The sequence below is a fragment of the Sprattus sprattus genome (assembly GCF_963457725.1).
Source record: "Sprattus sprattus genome assembly, chromosome: 5".
Lineage (NCBI taxonomy): Eukaryota > Metazoa > Chordata > Actinopteri > Clupeiformes > Clupeidae > Sprattus > Sprattus sprattus.
The window spans coordinates 33,466,104-33,482,419 of record NC_137924.1 but is presented as its reverse complement, the minus strand read 5'-3'; positions in this window follow the sequence as shown (position 1 = coordinate 33,482,419).

Sequence of the window (16,316 nt, the reverse complement as noted above, 5' to 3'; positions counted from 1 at the left end):
AATACAAAACATCTAAAAGTTTGATCTGGAAAATAATTACTGACTTTACACAGTGGTTCACACTTCATGTAATTTAGCCTAACCGTTCCTCAAAATTCAGTATTTACAAATGTACATCACCACAATTACTGTTCGCCATTAATCATGTCCTCAAATTCTTAACTAAACTTTACCTGTACTTGAGATTGATTACATTAGCTTCACAAAGTAATACACTGATATGTGATATCTGTGCACTTAAAAATAAATAACCTTTCTTCGCGATCGCCTCATCTGATTAGCTGTGGATTTGCGCTAAATGGGATGAGCTTGTTTGTTGAATAGACGGAATGAGATTTTTTCACATTTATTTCACATCTAGCTAGCTCTATATGCCTACAATCTGTTTGACATCGATTATGTAATTACATTTGTATTGTTTTGCATCCACACGATTGCATTGCATTCACACGTGTCATATTCTGCTAACTAGCATTCAGGCGATTGCATTGCATTCACACATGTCATATTCAGCTAGCTAGCATTCACGCAACTGCATTGCATTTACACGTGTCATATTCAGCTAGCTAGTATTCACGCAATTGCATTGCATTCACACATGTCATATTCAGCTAGCTAGCTCTATTGACCTACAAACGGTTTGACATCGATTGTTATAGCCTAATTTACACCTCTGATGTTTTCTGGATATCATAAAGAAATAAATGATTAGGTCACTTACCCTTTGCTCAATCCAAGTGAAGAAATCATTGACTGTTTTGGGCGAGGCAGCGATGTGTGACTGACTAGTAACAAACTGCCACAACGTGCACGCACCAGTCGGCCTACGTTGTTACGATGACGTCACACGGTTGAGAGAGTACCACTTCTTGATTAGTATGGGATTTTGTACAATATTTTTAATGAATATACTACTGATAAAAATGCCAAGATATCAGATCAGGCAAACTCAGCATAATAATTACCTTGCAGCCTTAACAATAACTGTAGAATGTTCCCATAGAACATTCGTGAAGCAGCCAGAAAACAAAACTCACCCACTGCGGTAGGCTGGTTAAACTAATAACCTACGTTCTGAAAGGTTAAAAAAGATATAGACAGCAAATCCGCGAAAGGGGTGGATGGGATCAGTAGAAATGATCTCCTTAAATCGGACTCCGCCGGCCACAAATTAGCCTACTTATTTAATGGCTGGTGGGTTTATCCCTGATGCAGTAAAAGCAACCCGGACAGTATTGCTTTCCAAGAGCAATGATAAACTTGGGCTCTTGGACCCAAACAACTGGCGGCCAATTACGAGTGGGTTGATGCTTATGATGCTTATGTTTTCCAAACTGTTGCCAGTGTTGCCAACTTAGCGACTTTGTCTCTATATCTGGCGACTTTTCAGACCCCCTTGGCGACTTTTTTAGCAAAAAGTGACTAGCGACAAATCTAGCGACTTTTTTTTGGGTCATTTGGTGGATTTTTGTGTTGACAAAGCACTGAAAAAGCATCTCACATATCCTGTTCTGCAGTTCATGTTACAACTGATCTCACGAGAGCTGAGAACAGCGAGGGCTGTCATGGTCTCCTCTCCACTCACATAGCGCAGTCTGACGAAATAACAGCAACATATTAGAACTTTGTATTCGCGGGAAAAATATTAGTGTTACCCCGTCAGAATTGCATATTGTGCGCATCCGCAGCTTATTTACATATTATGCAAATTAGTTGATTACGTCATCTAGCGACTTCTGGCGACTTTTCAGAGAGCTTACGGCTACTTTCCTCACAGAAAAGTTGGCAACACAGTAGGCTATTCTTAGCCTGTCGGACTCACGAGCGGCAGGGGGGCTTTCGGAAATCTCCTGGTTGTTCCGAAAACCATCACATACTGCAGAGTTTGTTGGACGAGTGCTGGTCGAAACAAAAACCCCTAGCAATTGTGATAGTAGATGTTGCAACGGCATTTTATACGGTTTATATCAGGACAGGGTCACGAGGGTGAAAAATCTTACTCCACTCTCTCCTTTGCTGTTCAATCTGTCCATAGACCCTCTCCTTCATACATTGGAGACCCTTGGTGCAGGGCATCGTATTGAACGCATATTGCATCATGTTACACAATTGTTTATAAAATCTAGATATCGATAATATTTCCAATATTCACATTCATCTATACATGTCATATGAATAAGTATGCATTTCCAATGTTTAATTAACGCAGAGGATCTCTGTAAAAAGATATGGAAGAACCTCTGCGATGTTTACAAGCGCGAAAAGAACAGAGAGAAGGACCGCAGCAGGAGCGGTGCAGGGTTTACCGCAGCGAAACCCTGGGAAATGTATTGCAATTATGGGTTTCCTGGCCCCATTTCTGGAGTTCAGGTAGATGGTATCATGACCCTCTCCAGTCATGATGGGTCACAGGTGGCAGTTCTGCCAGCCTGACCCCACTGCTGCCAGCCGTGAGCAGAGTGAGCCAGCCAGCCAGCCATATGAGACCACCACCCACATCCACACCATCCCACCCACATCAACACCGCAGGGCAGACCCGGGAGAAAGAGGGCGAGGGTGGATCCTTTCGAGGAGCGGATTCTCACAGCAATGGAGAGGTTCCACCCCCCACCACCTGCTGCTGATGAGGATTTGCTGTATTTCAAAAGCCTCATCCCAGCATCCCACATAGTGTTTTAAAATACAATGTCTCCCCCTTGGTTTCCTAAAGCAGTACCTCTTTAGCTTACTAAAAATAATAAACACATTACTTGTTCATATTTTGCTTTAAACAAATGGGTGGCTCTTAAAAGAGCAGTTGGTTTAATAAGCCACTGACAACACATAACTTCTACATGTTTGCTTTTAACAATGGGTGGCTCTTAAAAGAGCGGTTGGTTTAATAAGCCACTGACAACACATAACTTAACTGTACATGTAACTTGTACATATTTGCTTCTAAAATGATCAACATGGGTGGCTCTTAAAAGAGCCGTTGTTTTGAATAGCTGCCACTGCCTACACCACATTGCGCTGCCAGGACACTTCACCCTCTGAATTGAAGTACGCGCAAAAACTCTCCCTGGTGCGGATGGCTTTTCGGCTAGCATTGTTGCCGCTGGTCATGGGAGCATCCAGCAGTGCAGTGGTGGATTCCCCCTCTTTGGTAGGACTTGGGGGTGCTTGGTTGGTGGTGGTCGACATCTTTAAGAAATTGTGAAGGACACAGGTGGTCTTCACACATGTCAGCTTTTTTAGGGCCAACACCAATCACACGCCTGTGCATCCTCCATCGGCTGGAGAGAATGCCGAATGCGCACTCCACCATCAACCTGGCACGGCCGAGGCGATAGTTGAACATCCTCCTCTCCTTCATCATGCCCCTCCCTGGAAAAGGACGCATCAGGTGCTTTTGCAAAGGAAACGCCTCATCTCCTACAAAGACATGCGCCATTGGTCCAAGGCCCTCAGCTGCAGGGATGGGGCAGTCCTCTGGGACGTCCAGTGTGCCGTTCTTTAGAGCATGACCAAGAGGAGAGTTGTGCTATATTCCGTTTCCATACCTCCATAAGTATACTTATACGCAGTACACAGTACACACTTACTAGGTACGCATATTCTCAGCAGGTGAGTGTTGTTCCAAATCTAATACTCCGTGGTGCATTTACCGGAAATTAACTACAGTCCCGGGTGGGGGGATAGCCAGCTGCTTAGCATAACTGCCATTCAGAACCAAAGGTAATGCTACCAAGCTAGGTATGCTAACTGTCCGTATACATTGTTAAAAACCACCAAAATACTCATGTCACTGGCTTTAATTTGAGAATGACATGTTAGTAGTACATTTAATATCAGTACAGTTGTTTAATTACTGCTGATATTGACATTTACGGTCTGTAGCCTTGTGGTCTTCTGACTCTGCTATCGTAGCCACCGTAGCCATTATGTCCGCCATTGATTTCGAAATAAAACGCAAAGCTCTGCCTGGCTCCGTCTCTTCCGCTACGTAGACAAGATGGCGGCCGTTGAGAATGGAAAGTGTACCCTGGTTCCACACTCAGCTTTTTGTCCGTTATGAGTACACATATGGGTCCTTTGGGTATACTTCTTTTCGCCGCGATCAAAATCGGAACACCCTACATACTCAAACTAAGGATGGTAGGTACGGAGGGTATGGAAAACGGAACAGAGCCCTGGCCACGGTCAGTTGCCAACATCGATGATCCTAAACCTATACTGGGCATCGACCACTGCAAGGAGAACGATGGAGTATGTGCCAGGGTTCACGCTAGACTTTTTCTTGGCCGGACAAATGTCCGACGCTATTCCAGAATATCGGCCATTTGGAATGTCTACCGGACGTTATTCACTAATAGCCTAATTAAATAACCACCAAAACTCCAAATGAGAAACGACACAAATTTAAAAAAAAATCAGGAGCTTCCAAAAACTCAAGTAGTTCTGTCAATCCGCAAAACTGATTACTTGGGATGTCACGTTTAGCCATGTGATACACCACTTTCATTTGTGCCACGAGTGCGTCTCTTTTAGATTTAGTGGCGTTATCGCAGTGCACTCTCATTGCACTTTGCTGCGGTGTTAGGGACATAGCGGCTCTGTGGTCTGACGACTCGCTATGGTCAACTAAGGCTGATCTTTTTTAATTCATGGAGCCTTTCGTAAAGCCATTTAACTTGCCTGCTCTCTCACAAATGCTACAGAACATTGTGTCTCGACCATCCACCTTTTCCGACCTTAGCCAACGGAATTGCTCGAGCCATTCAGCTTTAAAACTCCTTTTAAGTTTTTTGGCAGGCGCATTTCCTAAATCCGTCGGGGCCTCGGATGATGTACTTGGAGTCGAATAATTTCTTGACGAATCATTAGGCCTATCAAGGCTATCAGTTGTCTTTTTGAAGAACTGACCGAGAGACGTCTGCTTAGCCTTTTTGATATTTTGTAATTGTTTATTTTAGTGAACAGTTTTTAGCGGGGAAACCAGCCTGAGTGTGTTGCGGAACCTCGACCAGCGCATGTTCCGAATGCAATCCAAATCTGCTTTAGAACTTTTTTTTAATGACATAGCAGGCTGATTATATTCAGGTTTATGTTACAGTTGTTTTGTTGTTTTCATATGTTACTGATTAATCATATACAGCCTACATACATATTTTCTATCGGACATTTGGGCCGTTTACATCTTATTATACCGGCCATTCATGCGTTCAATCGGCCAATGTCCGGCCATAGCCGGCTAACGTGAACACTGGTATGTGCCCTTGTAATTGTGGAAGAGGGATCCGCTGTTGGAGGGGGCCTGGATGACTACATGCTTGCCATCGATGGAGCCCAAGCAGTTCAGGAAGTTCCACCGCTGTGAGAACCCCTTAGCGATGTCCCTCCAGTCCTGCTTGGTTGGCAATGGCATGTAGTCTCCCACCAGGCTGTCCCAAATCGCACGGCACACCTCCTCTACAATCCTTCCCACGGTGCTCATTTAGAGCTGACAATTAGGTTTAAACATTAAACATGAAATTAAAAACTTGAAAAACGAATAATATTTTAAAGAAACATTTACATGAAAAAACAATTTTTTAGAAAAGAGGTATAGTAAAAATGCTTACCAGAGGCAGATGGCGAGTCGTTCGGGTGGCCCAATTGGTTCACGAGACGTTGTCATTTTAAAAATCAATGGACCCACTCTAGTGAGCAGTGTGTCAAATTGCTCTATATTCAGCCTAAAATACTGCTGAAATAGAGCAGCATCCAGGCGCAGCTCCATCACCAAACGGTGATACTCCCCGTAGTTCTTGCGGGCCTGGTGTATGGGGTGCACCCAAAATCGGTGTCTGCTGTTTTCTCCTCCTCCGAATAAATAAAGCCCAAGTGGCGAGTTACAAAAATCCATCCATGGTGAATACACAACAACGATTAAAACTTCCATATTTATACTTTTTTCATGGACCTGAAAGAGAACTTCGAGCGGGAGATAATAGGATTCATAAATCGAACGATAATCAAGCGGGAGATAATTACATTGGTCAATAAAAACAGATGAGAATTCCATTCCTTCAACTTTTCTTAACTCACTGTAACAGGAAGTACTTTTCATGCGGACGTTCACACACACCATATTTGGAATCGTCACCCGCCATGTTTAGCACACGTCAGAGACAGTTCGGAGACAGTACATGCCCACTCAAAGCGATGGAAGCGCGTTGCGTCGCTGTCATGGATTCGCACCGTAAGTCCATGGATTCTTCTTAAAGACGGCATCTAGGTCTTCAATAGTCCACTGTTTAAATCGCTGTGTTACTGATCCAGTGACTCCGGTTCGCTTCCCAAGTCCGGAGCTCTGTCAAAATAGTTGTCTTAACTGCATTAAAATATTTGAGGGCGCTAATCACGGCCAAAATAATCGCATAGATTAACGCGTTGACGTTGACAGCCCTACAAATAATACAACATGTTGCCAGTGAGATGCAGCGCAAAATTGTCAGTAGCATAATAGCATCATCGACTAAGTTAGCTGTCCTAATTGACGAGGCAAAGTCACAAATCTGTCATGACTGTGTCTGCAATAGTGTCAATTCAAGAAGAAATCTGTGAGTTCATATTCCTTGAACTTGTTGAACTAGGAAATCAGAGAGCAGATGGCATAGAGCAGGCTTTACTCACCTGTTTAACGAATATTGGCTTTACAGAAGAGTGGCTCAAATCAAATTTTGCTGTCAAAATGAACAGTGATTGGCAGAGTCTTGGATGTACGCTGGGTGGACAGTAGCTTTCGTACTGTTCATGCTGTTTGGATAGGGATGCGTACAGGTACGCCCGACCGGTTCTGGACTTCAGGTTTTGGTTCAGGTCAGCCCAGTGATTCGGTACTGGACTTGTAAAAAAATCTAGCACTCACATACTATATCCTTTTCTTTCTAGACCATCTTAAACCTTCCATAGATCGTGGAAATTGCTGTCAATTACTGAATTCCCAAAGTCTCGCAAGTTTGGACTCTGCTTTTGTCCCTCAACAAAAACACATTAATGTATGTTAACTGTTAAGCTTTAGTTTAGCAGCTAGCTAGTAGCTAGTGATCTGTAAGTTGTAACCTCTGTTTAACAAGTTGTAACTCAGTGAATAAACCAGACAAGTTGAGTTTATTTCAATCTGCAGTTAAGCCTTGTCTTTGATAGTAGTCCTTGAGAATTAAGCCAAGTTGCTCGTGTTATGCCATGGGTTCAGGTCCGGACTTATTAGGTCCGGACCTGAACCTAAACCCCTGTATTTGAATCCGGACCTGAACCTGAACGTGGGTTTAGGTATGCATCCCTACCAGCACCCCTAACGACTTTCGACCAGTGGCACTGACACCTATCATCATGAAGTGTTGATAGGTGTCAATTAAAATAAGCCAAAATGTCAAAAAGAAGTAAGCAGTGGCGTAGTGCATGTTTCTTTTTTGGGGGGAAAAGTGGTTTGCTGAATAAAATGTGTTGTAGTGTGTGATAATGATTTAATGATGAGGGCTACATATCGAGCTGTGTGTTTATGAGATGATTTAATCACGTTACCTCAACAGGGCCAAGACCCTGAATAACCAGCAGCTCACGTGGGCTCTGTTGGAGTTCATATTATTTTAATTATGAAGGAGGGGAAGTGATCAATTCTTGCCAGACTTGGTGCTGTTTCAAACTTTTCTACCCTGTTATTCAAATTGACCTGAATGTCTTGGTGCAACTTCAGTCTGGAGTTCATTTTATTTTAATTATGAATTAGGGGAAGTAATCAATTCTTGCCTTAAAAAATATATATGTATGTTTAACTATCTTGAAAGACTTGGGGCTGTTTCAAACTTTTCTACCCTGTTAAAGACTGTCATCACCCATCCTTTGGACTGTTCACCCTGCTGCCTTTTGGTAGGCGGTACCGTAGAATCCGGTCCTCTCCCGCAGACTGGAGAACAGTTTCTATCCTAAGGCCAACAGACTTCTAGATGTACAATAATGCACTCTCGCCACTTCACTATACACAGGCTCACTTTCACTGCTGTTTGCACTACACTTGCAATATTGCACTACCCACATACATGAAATGTCTATGTCTCTGTGTTTCATGGTTAGTATAGGTCCTAGGTTAGTTCATGCTTTTATGTGTATTATATGTTCGGTATAGCTCTAGCTGTTAGTATAAGACCCCGTTTACACGGTGGGAAAACGCAGATATTTTCATGCGGTTTGGCCTTTCATTTACACAAAAACGGAGGTTTTATCACGGAAAACGATCATTGAAAAAAACTCCGGCCAAAGTGGAGATTTAAAGGAGTTTTAGTTTCTCAAACGTCACAGTATGCGACTTAAAATGCATCACGTCATGTGAGCCTCCTATGTTTACAGTTAGTTTGCTTACTGATCATGGATGCTGTTTAGGTAGTGCTCATTTATACGTTAAGGCAAACGCAGGATTGCATTCTTTCAACCCTATAGCTTAACGGAGTCTCAACCGTTTCCCAAGTGTGTGACTATTGGCTTTAACAATGGTATCCCCTCACTTCCACCAGTGGACAACGAGTTTTCCATTCAGGGTGTCTGCAGGTTTTAACAAGTGCAATTTTAGACCATCATGGGTTCAATTTAAGACCTTCACGGAGTATCAAAAAAAGAAATAACAAAGCCAGACTGCGGTCAATTGACATTTATTGTCAATGAAACAAACATATATACATCCATTATTTTACATGCTTCTAAGCTGTGCACTTTTGGTGGCAATTTCATCCTCCAGAACCTTAAGCTGTTAGAGTTTGTCTTTAGCAGCCCTCCTCAGATTTTGAGAGGAGCTCTGCCATTTTGCTGCCAGCCTTGCCCTCTGCTTGCTCTGCCAACTGAGCCCAATTGATCGCAAATGCTGGACGCAGCACTAGAACTAGTACTACCGGTAGAGGTATTATTTCTGCTAGCTGCAGAACAAAACTGGGCTATACCATGCGAATTTCGCGGCGCATTTCCCGAGTCCTGGTGCTTACTTGACTTTGTGTGCGATTCCAGTGCCTTAATGCCCAGGGTCCCGAGTTTTAGAGTTCTTTTGCAGAGAATGCAGTAAGCCTCACTGTCGTTGGGAACGCGTTTCAACCAGTCCGAAAATTCCGGTCGCGAGAGTTATCATTGAGTTTGCATTTCCCCATCTTCTTCTGCCATTTAGTCGTCTTCTACTTCATAACTTCCCGCCTTGCTCGCACACAGGGAATCAAAATACTTGCTACTGCAAGTGACGAGAGTACATTTCCGTTTCACATCCGTAGTTTTCTTATTACGTTCCACTAACAGCAACATGTCATGTAGAACTACACGGACCATAACTGTGCCCATTACAGGAAAAGAAAAAACAGAACGGCGTGGAAAAGGACGTAAAAAAATATATTTTTGCATTGAAACGTAGGTCTTAAATTACTCAAACTCAATTTTAGACATACAGTGCAAAAAAATCGCTATATTTTAGACTTTTTTAGGCCTAAAATGGAAAATGTGTAATTTTAGACTTTTAAGACCCCGCGGACACCCTGTCCATTCCATCTTGTCTACCTGTTGTAGTAGCCCAGATTAAATACACTTAAATATCTGGGACTCATAGCCAATTTAATGGATAAGCCTATGCAAACCTACAGGTTTGGCATGGTTATGATGGCGCTTGGGGGCATATATGCAGGTTCATGTAAACAGAAACTTTTTTAAAAAACGACCTTGTGTACGACGTTATTTTTGAAAACGGAGGGGCAGAAATATTCGTTTCTGTAAATACCCGGCTATGTGTAAATGTGGTCTAAGACATGTAGGTATGTGTATCTGTTTAGTATGTGTATTTATGTTTAGTATCTATATTGCATATTTATTGTTTATATAGTAGGTCTACTATTATTTGTCTTTCATAGGTACAGTATATCTTATGTTTAGTACTTATTGTTAAGTTATGTTATATCATGTGGAGTACTTATACTTATCTTGTTATGGTAGTGTGGTACGGTATCCTGTCCTAAGAATTTCAGTGCCCAGACCGACTCTGTTGTTCTGTTCATCTGACAATAAAAAGACTTGACTTGACTATTCAAATTGACCTGAATGTCTTCAGTCCAAACGGGTCTGGAGTCATATCACAACAAGCCTGCCACCCACTTTTGACCCCGACCAGTTTGCAAACAGGGCTACAGAAGATGCCATTGCCACAGCTCTCCACACCACACGTGGAACAGAGAGGGAATTACGCCAGGCTGCTCTTCATAGACTTCCTCTATGCTTTTAACACGATCATACCAAGCAGACTGGTCACCAAACTGAGGACTTAGGGCTCTTAGGCCGCAAGGTGAAGCACGAAAAGTCCTTTAGAAAACGAATCCCGTTCCACTCACTGGCATCTACACAATCTTTAGCTTATAAAAAAGAACGAGTCGTGGTTAGTTACCAAAAAAAAGTTCGTCGCTGATTTTCCAGTCGATTGTCTATATGGCTTTGTTTTTTGCAGAACTAGAGACTTCAGAGCGTAATAAGATTTTTGTCGGGAGCCGTGCCACGGTTCGACACGTGATCATGCTACACCAATGAGAAGGCTGCATTTGTCAACAGAATGGAAAAATGGCGGCTCCCGTGCGGTTAGAAACATCGTTAAAGATAGAGGAAAACATCCGAACATCCTCAAAAGTGGGCTAAATTAATTCTAATTAGTGCTGTATAGATAGCCGCGTCCAAGAATAACAATGAGGCAAATATACGATGATGTTATTTTTATGTTAAGTCATTTACATCAAGTTTGACATACATGGGAATACCCACCGAAGAAATCAAGGCAAAGACTGTACTTCCTACGTCAGCTGAGGTGATCTTAACTATGAGAAATCATAGGCTTAGATGATACACAAGCAATTCCATGCAACATTGTAAGAACTCATGAGCATTTCTTAGAAATCACAAAGAAATGATGACATCGTCTGACAGATGAACAAAGACAAGAATTATGACTCTGGATGTCACTTCCACCAGCTCCAAAGGTGATCCTTGAGCTGGTTCACTGCCCCTGCAAAAACTGTTTGCCTGCGAGTTTAACTAACTTTGACACTATGGATTTAAGAAAATGGGCAAAAACTTAAGGTGGCAACAACCACACACACACTCCACATACAAACACACACACCCCACATACAGTAGGCTACACACACATTTCACTCCACATCGACACATAGCCTACACACGCACACACACACTCACAGGTGAGATTTCATTCACAACAATAAACCCTCATTCCCCTATAACATTACAGCTCCACTCCCAGATTCTCTCTCTCCCACACACACACACTTACAGAAATACAATAATCATCCCAACTTTAGAAATCCAGCGAGGGGGTTGACTTTTCCTCATTGATCTGGAGCACTCACACCTAATTGTAAGCCCTGTCAGACCCTCGTTTGTAATTGTGATTAACATTAAATAAGGGTTAAATACATTATATCAATAAGACACAGAACAAAATACAGTAGTAATAAGGATGATAAGTGCAACGGCCCAGTGGTTGAGAAACACTGCACTAGGACATCAAGTCTGAAATGCCATCAGCGGTTGCACAGTGAAGAAAAGCCACTTAAATGCTTGAATTCTGAAGTGTGAAGTTTGCCCTTCTCAAATACATATGTTGATACTCATGCCATGTGGAAAAACTTCTAAACAAGCTGGGTCTTTAAAACGTCACCTGATAGTACATGGCAGGGAAGGTCCACATAAATGTGCCTGACCTTTTATATGTTTACAATATGTAAAGGCATTTTCACTGGCATTTTCATATGCAAAAACATACTATGTGGGAAAACATTTACAAGGTCTTCAACTCTGTTTGTGTGTGTGTGTGTGTGGAAGAGAAGACTGGAGAGAAGCCTCGTGAAGGTGCCCAGTGTGTGCACACTCACACTCACACACATGCACATCCTCATATAGGCTGTAAGGTGAACCCTGTTTCCGTTTTAACCCGCTACACTGTCTGGCATCTACAGATGTGGCAGTCATTGCTGTAAGTGTGCAGACAGATTTGCCATGCACTTTATATGTTTTCACAGGGACTGGCAACAGGACATGTATCATTGACATTACCAAGGTGTCATCAGCTCTTGGAACCAGTGTGTGTTCAGCCTTGATCGGAATTCAAACATTCTATGGGTGTGACTCCACAAGTGCCTTTTATGGCAAAGGAAAAAGAAAGACATTTTCTGTTGCATGTAAGAAAGATGAGTACCTAAAGGCTTTTAAAAGTTTAGGTACTAACTTAAACTTGGAGCAGTCAACATTTGCATTTCTTTGCCAGTATGTATGCCACTTATATGATCAGTCGGCTGCTGATAATGTAAATAAAGCTAGGTTCAAGGCTTTCTGTATGACATCATCAGCCTTGCCAGAATTATCCATTCCCCATACCACTGATGCCCTCCATCAGCACTGCAAAAGGGCAAACTACCAGGCTGCAATAATGAGGTCCTGTCTCAAACATAATATAAGTGCTCCATCACCTGCTGGATATGGTTGGCAAATAGAGGATGGGAACTTCACGTCACCTGGATGACTAGAAATCCAGCCCCTGACAGTGTTTTGCATGTGATACACTGTGGCTGCAAAGGTGCCTGTGAGACAGACAGATGTTTTTCTGCAGGATTGTGTTGCATGTAGTTGACCTATGTCGTTGCTGTAGGAACTGGAAGATAACTGTCCTGACACTGACACTAACAGTGAGGACTGAGTGTCCCTAATCTGTTATTTCTTATTCAGTTTTGTACAGTTTTATTTATCATATTTCATGTTTCATGAAGAGTGTTTTTATGGTTCATTAGTGTTGTTTTCATTTGTGGAAGAATGAATGAATTAATGAATGAACAAACAGATGGTCATTGGTATTTACAATTACTGCCTTTTATTGATACATGGAGGTTTATTTGTCACATACATAAAAATACTACTGTTTTTTTCTGTGCGAGTGTGGAGAAAGAAAGATCAAGAAATATTTTTCATAAATAGCAAGAGGGAGTTTAAAGAGCAGTGTGTGAAAAAAGGTGTAATTGATGTTTTACAGTCATTAGGGCCTTATACATGTGCCACTGAGATCAGATCAGTTTATCGTATCGTATTCGCGTGTAGGTGTGAAGATTTTCAAGGGAAACGGCTCTTGTCGTTACCTGTATACATGTGCAAAATGTAAAGCGGTTACATTGCCTCGGGCATGCGCAAAGACCACGGAGATGTGCTCCCACCTGGTTTGTTTACTAACAACATCAACGTGGATCCGCATCGGGCACAGGCAGTGTAGTGGCTTAAAGTTCCCTTCTTTCTATCAGCATATAGTTCTTAATATTTTCTTTGAATAACCACTCTCGGATGGAAAGAAAACGAGTCTACGCGTGGATGTGTTTCAACAACGGTAGAAAACTGTGTTTGCTCCGTCTTTTACTGGACTCATAATTATATGACAGTGGTATTAGTTACAGTTGAGACACCCGAAATAACTTGCATGCGCAGCAATCCTGAGACGTGATTTTTAGTTTGCACATGAATACTAACGTCTTCTTTGATCCCAGGAAATTTGAGCACATAACCCATCTCCCTTACGGAGATATTGGCGAAAGTTAACCTACTTCATTGCAAACGTCTAGTTTTTCAAACGTGTCTAGTTTTTGTGCAGTAGTGAATAGAGTCTCAGTCTACTACACCATACATAGCATATCATGTTTGTAGAAAATGATTAAGGTGCAACAAATGCCAATAAGCATATTTCAATTAAATGATTCACATTGCAAGCAAAATGGTGCGGCTGGAGCACAGGGAGGGACAACGGTGACGCAGTTTGGATGTAGCGACAAACATTTATGTGCTGTAACAAACAGTGTTAACCAGTATGTGAGTAACGTGGCTTTTATTAAAACATAGCGTGTGTAATGTGTAGCTATTTCATTCCGTTTATTAACCTTTCCGGCTGTCTGTATTACTAGCCAGCAGCAGACGTAACGGAAAGGGAGCATTTTACTCCCCGGCAATCTCTCTACAAACTTCCATATAGACGCGGGATCAGCAGAGGAAAATCTACTTTCCTTTTGGGAGAAACCAGGCCAGTCGTTCCCACGACTACAGCACCTTGCAAAACGAATTATATGCGTTCCAGCAACAGGTGCTGCGAGTGAGCGCTCCTTCAGTGCAGCAGGGCGCGTTATAGAAGCCAGGCGAGAGCGCCTGAATCCTGACACTGTAGATGCTATTTTATTCCTGCATAGTGCTAAGACAAATTCTAAATAGAACGAAGGTTAGGCATATCAGCAGAGGTATATTTTGGTTACATTAGGATGGCTACGTTTATAGCTTGCGTTTTGGGCGCACCACAATGCCAAGAAGTTTGTCGCGACTGTAATGGCATATTTCATTGTGGGGGTGATTGATAGTTTAAGGCTTACGAGACACGGTGTTTTCTGATGTTTTACTGAGTCCTCTCTGTCTCTTTCACACACACACACACACACACACACACACACACACTAACGGAAGCAAAAAAGGTTTAAATTAAGTGACATCCCTCAAATGTCGCGTCTCCCGCAAACCTGCAAGCTATGAGTCAGCTGTCAGTATTGGAAGAAGCCTTAACGTCGAAGATGAAACTTCCTGGGTTATTTTGTTTCGTTAGGCTATTAGTTATATTTTAAAACAGCCAGTCATTGTAGCCTACCACTCATGGAATAAGGAATTTCAAAGAGATGATGGAGTGAACTTTCTAGCCTCCTGTCACTGTCTCCCCCCAGTCACGCACGGCCTCCCCCATGACACATCGGCCTGATTTGACACGCCCTTTTGTAAGACGAATTAACGTGGTAAACCACCTCTCTCGAAAGGCTCAGACGATCGGCGGAAAAACTAACGGTTTACATCTAGACCCCTTATACATGAGGCAATTGTAACACGCTCGCGAGTTTCTATCGTGGTAGGCGCAATGTAACCGCTTTACATTGACGCATGTATAAGGGGCTATTGTGTGTGTTTAGGATAAGGAATGCTTGAGGAAAGAAGCTCCTCCTCAGTCTCTCTGTTCTGGTCTTGTAGCAGCAGAGACGTTTGCCTGACCTCAGTGTTTTGAAAAGTCCATGGTCAGGATGTTAGGAATCCTTTACAATACCTTGGGCGCTGGTAGGTAGGTCTTCTCTTGCAGGTCTCCTGCAGAATATGGAGAGATGCTCTGATGATTCGGTGCTGCAGTCACAGGCTGTACAGTTCCCATACCAAGTGATGCTGTCAGGACACACAGCTGATGGTGCTGAACTTCCTCAGCTGATGTAGGAAGTACAGTCTTTGCCTTGATTTCTTCGGTGGGTGTTCACAGTCCATGTAAGATCTTCAGTAATGGGTATTCCCACGTATGTCAAACTTGATGTAAATAACTTAACATAAAAATAACATTATCGTATATTTGCCTCATTGTTATTCTTGGACGCGGCTATCTATACAGCACTAATTAGAATTAATTAAGCCCACTTTTGAGGATGTTCGGATGTTTTCCTCTATCTTTAACGATGTTTCTAACCACACGGGAGCCGCCATTTTTCCATTCTGTTGACAAATGCAGCCTTCTCATTGGTGTAGCATGATCACGTGTCGAACCGTGGCACGGCTCCCGACAAAAATCTTATTACGCTCTGAAGTCTCTAGTTCTGCATAAAACAAAGCCATATAGACAATCGACTGGAAAATCAGCGACGAACTTTTTTTTGGTAACTAACCACGACTCGTTCTTTTTTATAAGCTAAAGATTGTGTAGATGCCAGTGAGTGGAACGGGCTGAAACGAAAACCGTGTTCACCTTACGGCCTATCTCACAGCAAATCTGCTACTGAATAAGAAATGTCCTGACAGAACGCTCGCAGAGGGTAAGAGTAGGATCCCATCTCTCCTCAGCATCAGCATCAGCACCAGCTCCCCACAGGGCTGCGTGTTGAGTCCCCTCTACACCATCTATACCCATGACTGCACCCCCTTCCATCCGAGCAATGCCATCATTAAGTTTGCCAATGATACAACCGTAGTGGGGCCCAGGAGATCATACAGGGAGGAGGTGCAAAGGCTGTCAACATGGTGTACCTTGAAAAATCTTGTCCTCAACACATCCAAGACAAAAGAGCTGATAGTCGACTTAAGGAGGAAAAAAATCGGACATGCAGCCTATTGCCATCAATGGGGAGAGAGTATCAGACTTCCTGGGCACTCACATCGAGGAGGAACTTTCCTGGACAAGAAACACCACTGCACTGCTGAAAAAGGCATACCAGAGGCTGTATTTCCT